Here is a 9,164-nt window from a genome sequence, read left to right on the forward strand (position 1 = left end):
AATAAACACTCAACGCTTTGGGCTGAGATCCTTCTTCGGGACTGAAAAGGAAGAGGAAAGATGCCAGAATTAAAAAGTAGGGGAGGGGAAGGAGGCAATCTGGAAGGTGATAGGTGAAGCCAGGTGGGTGGGAAAAGTGGATGGCAAGAGAAGAAGGAATTTGATAGGGGAGGAGAGTAGACCATGGGAGAAACAGAAGGAGGAGGGGACCCAGGAGAAGGTGATAGGTAAGTGAGAAGAGGTAAAAGTTGGAGTGGGGAATGGGGTGTGGGGCGAAATTTGTTTGCCAGAAAAAGAAATCAATATTCATGCTATCAGGTAGGAGGTTTGGAGGTTAGCCAGACAAAATAGAAGGTGTTGTTCATCCACCCTGAGGGTGGCTCGTCTTGGCACAAGAGGAGGCCATGGATCAACACATTGGAACAAGAATGGGAATGGGAATTAAAATGTTTGGCCCCTGGGAATTCCCGCTTGTAGCGGATGGTGCGGAGGTGCTCAGTGAACCGATCCCCTTAACTTACGATGGGTCTCACCAGTATAGAGGAGGCCACATCAGGAGTACCAGACACAACAGATGATGCCAACAGATTCACAGGTGAAAAATTGCCTCACCTGGAAGGACTGTTTGGGGCCCTGAATGGTGGTGAGGAAGGAGGTGTATGGGCAGCTCTTAGGCTGCTCGCAAGTGGAGGGAAAAAATGGACAAGGGAATAACGGAGGGAGCACTCTCTGTGGAAAGCATTGGGGGGGAGGTAACGTTATGTTTAGCAGTAGGATGCCTTTGGAGATGGCAAATATTGCAGTGGATAACGTTGGCTGAAGAGATAATAGGTAAGGGCAAGAAGGACTATCACTATTAATGTGGCGGGAAGAGGGGTGAGTATGAATGTCTGGGAAATGGAGGAGATGCAGGTGAGGGCAGCATCAATGGTGGAGGAAGGGAAATTCCTGTTCATTGAAGAAGGAGGACATCTCTGATGTCCTGGAATGGAAAGCTGCATCCTGGGAGGAGATGTGGTGGAGACGAAGAAACTGAGAAAAGTGAATAGCATTTTTACAGGAGATAGGGTGGGAAGAACTCTAGTCGAGATAACCGGGATAATTGCAGGTGTTCCCAGCCCGTTTAAGAAAATCAGTAAATCTTATTTTTTGGCTAAACTCCTCCAATGGAAATCATCACCACTAATCAAATTCTAGTACAATTAAAAATAAAAGCATCAGATTCAGAACACAAAACATAGAACAGTACAGCACAGTACAGGCACTTTGGCCCATGATGTTGTGCAACTTTTTAACCTATTCTAAGATCAATCTAAAACTCCACTCTCACATAGACCTCCATTTACTTTCACCCACACATCTAGGAGTCAGTTCAATGTCCCTAAAGAATCTACCTCTATCAACCCTCCTGGCAGTGCGTTCCATGTGCTCACCACCGTCTCAGTCCTGAAGAACGGTCTTGGCCAAAACATTGACTGTCTATTAATTTCCATAGGTGCTACCTGACCTGCTCCGAGTTCCTGCAGAATCTTGTGTGTGTTGCTGTGGATTTCCAGCACCTGCAGACTTTCTCATGTTTATGATTTACCTCTGACCTACTTGCAGGGGAAGGGAACCAGAAGGCTGGAACAGATAGTGGAGGGGTTGTGGAGAAAGATGCTGTTAAGCTTACATACAAATTCAGGGTTGAGCACGGTTGCACTGATGTTCTGAGCTGCCTTTATTTCAATGCAAAAAATATTGTAGGAATGGCAGATGAGTTTAGGGCATAGATCAGCACCTGGAATTATGACATTGTAGTCATTACTGAGAATTGTTTGCAGGAGGGGCAGGACTGGCAGCTCAGTGATCCAGGGTTCTGCTGTTTTAGATGTGATAGAACAGGAGGGATTAAAGGGGGAGAGGCCGCATTATTAGTCAGGGAAAATGTCATGGCAGTACTCAGTCAGGACAGACTGGGGAGCTTGTCTAGTGAGACATTACGTGTAGAACTGAGGAATAAGAAAGGTATGACCAGGTTAATAGGATTATATTATAGACCATCCACAGTCTGTGGGATTTAGAGGAGCAAATTTGAAGAGAGAATGCAGACTGGTGCAAGAAATAAATAATAATCGATGACTGGAATTCCCATATTGTAAAAGGGCTGGATGGGCAAGAGTCTGCCAAATGTGTTCAAGAAATGTGTTTAATCAGTACATAGTCCCAACTAGAGAGAGTGCAATACTGGATCTCCTATTAGGGAATGAGACAGGGCAGGTGACAGAAGTTTGTGCACAAGAACACTTTGCATCTCGTGATCATAATGCTATTAGTTTGAAGGTAATTATGGAAAAGGAAAGGTCTGGTCCTTGGGTTGAGATTCTAAATTGGAGAAAGGTCAATTTTGATGGTATCAGCAGGGATCTGGCAAGTGTGGATTGGGACGGGCTGTTTTCTGGCAAAGGTGTACTTGGTAAGTGAGAAAGTGAAATTTCGAGAGTACATAGTTTGTATGTTCCTGTCAAAGTAAAAAGCAAGGATAACAGGTATAGGGAAACTTTTTTTTGGGAAAATATTGAGGCCCTGGTTAAGAAAGAGAAGTTGGTGCGTAGCAGATATAGGCAGTGCAAGTACAATACAGTCCATCACTCTATTCTATGATATTCCCCCTATACTTTTCTCTAATCACCTTAAAATTATACCCTCTGGGAAAAAGGCACTGGCTGCCCACCCTGTCAAAGCCTCTTGTCATTTTATGCAACTCTATCAATTCACCTCTCATCTCCCTTCACTCTAAAGAAAAAGGCCCAACTCGTTTAACCTTTCCTCAGTCTTCATAACGAAGGAAAAGATTAAATACAAAGGTAAGCTAGACAATACAAGAAGTTTCCACAGATATATAAAGTGTAAAAGAGAGGCGAGGGTGGATATTGGCCTGCTGGAAAATGATGCTTGAGAGGTAGTAATGCAGGACAAAGAAATGGTGGACGAGCTGAATAAGTATTTTCCACAGTCTGCACTGTGGAAGTATGCAAGAAGTCCAAGAGTGCCAGGGGGCATAAGTACATCAAGTTACCATTACTAGAGAGAAGGTGCTTGGAAAACTGAAAGATCTAAAGGTAGGTAAGTCACCTGGATCAGAAAGGGTTCTGAAGAAATTGTGGAGAGATTAATCGTGATCATTCAAAAATCACTTGATTCTGGCATGGTTCCAGAGGACTAGAAAATTGCAAATGTCACTCCACTCCTCAAGAAGGGAGAGGGGCAGAAGAAAATAAACTATAGGCCAATTAGTCTGACCTCAGTGGTTGGGAAGTTGCTGGAGTCAATCGTTAAGGATGTGGTTTTGGTGTATTTGAAGGCACATGATAAAATAGGTTGTAGTCAGCATGGTTTCCTTAAGAGAAAACTCTGACAGACAAACCTGTTGGAATTCTTTGAAGAAATAAAAAGCAGGATAGACAAAGGAGAATCGGTGGATGTTGTTTACTTGAATTTTCAGAAGGCCTTTGACAAGGTGCCACACATGAGGCTACTTAATAAGTTATGACCCCAGGGTATTACAGGAAAGATGCTAGCATGGATAAAGCATTGGCTGATTGGCAGAAAGCAAAGAGTAGGAATAAAGGGAGCCTTTCCTGGTTGGCTGACGATGAATAGTGGTGTTCCACAGGGGGTGTGCTGGGACTGATTATTTTTATGCTATATGTCAATAATTTTCGATAACAGAATTCATGGTTTAGTGGCCAGGTTTGGGAATGAAATGAAGATAGGTGGGGCAGCTGGTAATATTGGGAAGTAGAAAGGCTACCCAAGGACTTAGACAGATTAGCAGAATGGACAATGAATTGGCAGATGAAATACAATGTCAGAAAGTTATGCACTCTGGTAGAAGAAATGAAAGCATAGACTATAAGGTGCAAATGGACTTGGGAGTTCACGTGCAGGATTCCCTGAGGGGTAGTTTGCAGGTTGACTCTGTGGTGAGGAAGGCAAATATAACAAATGTTTGCATTCATTTCGAGAGGACTAGAATGTAAAAGCAAGGACGTAATGCTGAGCTTTATAAGGCACTGGTGAGGTCTCACTTGCAGTATTGTGAGCAGTTTGGGACTCCTCATCTAAGAAAGAACGTCCTGCCATTGGAGAGGTTCAAAGGAGGTTCACAAAAATGATTCCAGAATTGAAAGGCTTGACATATGAAGAGTGTTTAATGGTTCAGACCTGTACTTACTGGAATTCAGAACAATGGGATGGGGAGGGGGGATTTCATCGAAACCTATCGAATGTTAAAAGGCCTCGATAGAATGGATGTGGATAAAATGCTTCCAATGGTGCAGAAGTCTAAGACCTGCGGCAAAGCCTCAGAATAGAAGGACGTCCATTTAAAATGGAGCGGAGGAATTTCTTTAGCCAGGGAGTGTGAATCTGTGGAATTCATTACCACAGGTGGTGTTGGAAGCCAAGTCTTAATGTATATTTAAGGCAGAGCTTGATAGATTTTTGATTTGTCCAAGCAGGAAGGGATACTCTGGGAAGACAGGATCAGATAAGTCTTGCTGATGGTTATATAGTTGTACAGCAGAGAAGCAGGCCCTTCAGCCCAGCACAATGTGTTTCTATACTAATCTCACTTGCCCAGAACTGCACACAATGCTCCAAGTGCAGCCAAACTTGTGTTTTCTAAAACTGTAAAGTGACATCGGTTCCTTAAGGTTGTTAAAACTGGAGTAGGTAATAAGTAAAGGTGAGTTACTGTCAAATTAAAACCAGTCACTCCGGGCAGATGGGCCTTGTCAGCTGTGGTTGGCAGCTCATCTAGGAAAAGCAAAACTCTAATCTCAAACCTCTGCTGCCTTGTGGCTGTACCTACGCAAGGAAAAGGCTTCAGATGTAAACCCCAAGGGAAAATCCAGACCCGATTCCCTAAGGCAGCCCGACATTAAAATCAATGCGGACTGGCAACTCCTGTAATGCCAACGGTGCCAAACTGTATTGATCTCTCCCAATCCTTTGGGTTTATCTGCTGCGAGGAGAGGGGGAGCCTGCTGTACGGACAACAGTTTGGAACAAGGAGGTTACCTGAAGCTGGAAATTTGATGTCCAGTGAAGAAGTCTACAACGTGGCCAGAAGGAAAATGAGGTATCACATCTCTCCGTAATAATACAGGAGGTAACAGGCAGGGAGGTCAGAGTGCGAGTGGGATGGGAAATGAAAATAGAAAGCAACAGGAAACTCAGGGTCAAAAGAGAAGATCTGCAGATGCTGGAAATCGAAGCATCACACACAAAATGCTGGACGAACTCAGCAGGCCAGGCAACATCTATGGAAAAAAGTGCAGTCGACGTTTTGTGCTGAGACCTCATTGGCAGCACTGGAGAAAAGAAGATGAGGAATAGATTTAAAAGGTGGAGGGAGGGGAGAGAGAAAGAGAAGGTGATAGGTGAAACCGGGAGGGGGAAGGATGAAGTAAAGAGCTGGGAAGTTGATTAGTGAAAGAGATACAGGGCTGGAGAAGGGGGGTATCTGATAGGAAAGGACAGAAGGCCATGGAAGGAAGAAAACAGAAGAGGAGCACCGGAGGGAGGTGATGGGCAGGCAAGGAGATAAGGTGAGAGAGGGAAAAGGGGATGGGGAAGGTTGAGGGTGTGGGGGGTGGGGCGGGGTAGGGAAGGAGCATCACCAGAAGTTTGAGAGATCGATGTTCGTGTCATCAAGTTGGAGGCTACCCCAGATGGAATATAAGGTGCTGTTCTTCCAACCAGAGTGTGGCCTCATCTCGACAGTAGAGGAGGTGTTGGGTTGATATATCGGAATGGCAATAGGAAGTGGAATTAAAATGATGGCCACTGGGAGATCCCAGTTCTTCCAGCAGACGAAGCGTAGGTGCTCGGCGAAGCGGTCTCCCAATCTACTTGAGCGAGCTCAGGGTGCTCCTTCGAGGCCAGCTTGACGAAGTCTCTGATGAACTGATAAGGGGAGCCAAAGGGGCCACACTTCTATGAACACTTAGTGTGCCATTCTGAGGCGAGACTTTGGCAAGATCAATCATCTGGCTGTACTTCTACTCCTGCATACAGGCAGAAACCAAATACCGCAGCACCAGCGGTGAGAACTACAAAGGTATGGTAATGGGAACTGAGAGGAAAAATGGATACAGAACAGATTCAATAGGCCAAATGGCCTAATTTTATTCCTACATCTTATGGTCTTATGGCGTTATACCTGCTCTCTACCAAAGGGAGACAAAATTGCCAGTCACCTTAATCTGAAATGAATGAGATGCAATATAAGTGGAAAGAAACAAACACAACCTATGTACATGGTTAAAAATTAAGTTATCATAAAACTGAATACCACAGTGGTATTACTTAGACCACAGTTGAACATACCTGAGATCCTGTATGCATCTACTAGAGTTTAACATTCAAACAAGAACAATAACAGTTATCTCATAGATAGGTTGCGAATCAGGTATCAGTACCAGACCATGCATTTCTTCAAGTTATCTCTAAAGTTCATCCGTGGTTCACTTTATTATTAATGAATGTAGCTAATGTTGACCAAGTTTTGAGGGCATTCATCAACGAAAACAGTGTGAAACTAAACTGCGCCCTTGCTTTAATTGCTGAGTGAAACTGAGAACAAGTGAATCATGGTGTTCAGCAGAGTCCAGATGAAAAGAATTCCAAAAAGAGGAGGAGGTGCTGGCTGTATTGAGGCCATTTAGGGTGGATAGATCTGCTAGGCCTGATGAGATTTACCCTCGGACCCCGCAGGAGGCTAGTGCAGAAACTGCAGGGGCCCTAGCAGAGATACTTAGAGCGTCCGTAGTCACGGGTGAGGATCCTGAGGATCAGAGGACAGCTAATGTTGTTCCATTGTTTAGGAAAGGCTCTAAGGATAAGCCAGGGAATTATAGGCTGGTGAGCCTGACATTAGTAGTGGGTAACTTATCAGAAGGTATTTTAAGGGACCAGATATGGATAGACAGGGACTGATTAGGGATAGTCAACATGGTTTTGAGCGTGATAGGTCATGTCTAGCCAATTTACTGGAGCTTTCTTGAGGAAGGTACCAGGAAAATGGATGAAGGAAAGACAGTTCACCCATGACCTCCAGTTCTAGTCTCACCAAACTCCATGGAAAAAGCCTGCTTGCATTTACCCCATCTGTACCTCTCAATTTTGTATACCTCTATCAAATCTCCCCTCATTCTCCTACACTCTAAGGAATAAAGTCCTAACCGATTCAACATGTCCATTTAACTCACATCCTGAAGTCCTGGCAACATCCTAGTAAATTTTCTCTTCACTCTTTCAATCTTATTGATATCCTTCCTGTAGGTAGATGACTGGAACAGCACGTAATATTTCATAGTGGTGTCAAGAAAACAACCTCTCCCTCAATGTCGCAAAAGGAGCTGGTTGTGGGCTACAGGAGGAATGGAGACAGGCTAGCCCCTATTGACATCAATGGATCTGGGTTGAGAGGGTGAACAGCTTTAAGTTCCTCAGCATAAAGATCACCGAGGATCTCACGTGGTCTGTACACATCAGCTGTGCGGTGAAAAAGGCACAACAGCGCCTCTTTCACCTCAGACGGTTGAAGAAGTTTTCTATGGGCCCCCAAATCCTAAGGACCTTCTACAGGGGACACAATTGAGATCATCCTGACTGGCTGCATCACTGTCCAGTATGGGAGCTGTACTTCCCTCGATCACAGGACTCTGCAGAGAGTGGTGTGGACAGCCCAGCGGATATGTAGATGTGAACTTCCCGTGATTCAGGAAATTTACAAAAACAGGTGTGTAAAAAGGACCCGATAGGATCATTGGAGACCCAGGTCACCGCAACCACAAACTGTTCCAGTTGCTACCATCTGGGAAATGGTACCACAGCATAAAAGCCAGGACCAACAGGCTCCAGGACAGCTTCTTCCACCAGGCCATCAGACTGATTAATTCATACTTACACAATTTTATTTCTATGTTATACTGACTATCCTGTTGTACCTAATATTTATTATAAATTACTATGATTGCACATTGCTCATTTAGATGGAGACGTAACATAAATATTTTTAACCCTCATGTATATGAAGGATGTAAGTAATGAAGTCAATTCAATTCAAAATTAGGCCCTACCAGAGTTTAATACAACAACATTGTAACACCCCCCCCCAACAGTTTCAGAATTAGGGGTAGGCCATTTAGAACGGAGTTGAGGAAAAATTTTTTCACCCAGAGAGTGGTGGATATATGGAATGCTCTGCCCCAGAAGGCTTTGGAGGCCAAGTCTCTGGATGCTTTCAAAAAAGAGATAGCTAGAGCTCTTAAAGATAATGGAATCAAAGGTTATGGGGATAAGGCAGGAACTGGATACTGATAGTGGATGATCAGCCATGATCACAGTGAATGGTGTTGCTGGCTTGAAGGGCCGAATGGCCTATTCCTGCACCTATTGCCTATCTCCTGTGCTCCTGGCTTTATGAAGGCCAATGTGCCAAAAGCATTCTTTCCAACACTATCTACCTGTGATGCCACTTACAAGGAATTATGGACCAGTATTCCCAGATCCATTCATTCTACCGCACACCTCAGTGACCTGCTGCTCACCATGTAAACTAGCACTGGCTGGTGCTCCCTAAGTGCGACACTTGTCTGCATTAAGTTCCAGCTGCCATTTTTCAACTATAAGAGTAAATAATATATTCACGTTTTTCAGGTTAGTCCACTGAACTCTGATGCTGCTTAAAGTAACAACAGATCAAAATCAAAATCAAATCAAGTTTATTATCACCCAAATATACATGTATGCTGCCAAATGAAACAGCATTCCTCTGAGGCCAAGATGCTAAACATACACAGCATATTCAAAATAGCAAGCAAGGAAAAACATTCACCCAAAAAAAAACATATACAGTCCAAGACTCTGAGCGACAAGTCTCACAGTTGCCAGCAATCCGGCCTGTCATTCTAGTAACCAAACAAACACTGGAGGGCAGCAGTGACGAGAGACGCCAGTCCCCGACCAAGCATGGTCGCCACACTAACCCGCCTCCAGCATCCCCTCACCTGCACTGCAGCAGCAGGCAAGCCTGCGTCTTGAGGCCTAGTCCTCGGTACAACCGAGGCTACACAACTCCCATGCCGCCTGTCTCACCACCAAACAAGGGAGAC

This window comes from Mobula birostris, chromosome 6 (genome assembly GCF_030028105.1).
Source record: "Mobula birostris isolate sMobBir1 chromosome 6, sMobBir1.hap1, whole genome shotgun sequence".
Lineage (NCBI taxonomy): Eukaryota > Metazoa > Chordata > Chondrichthyes > Myliobatiformes > Myliobatidae > Mobula > Mobula birostris.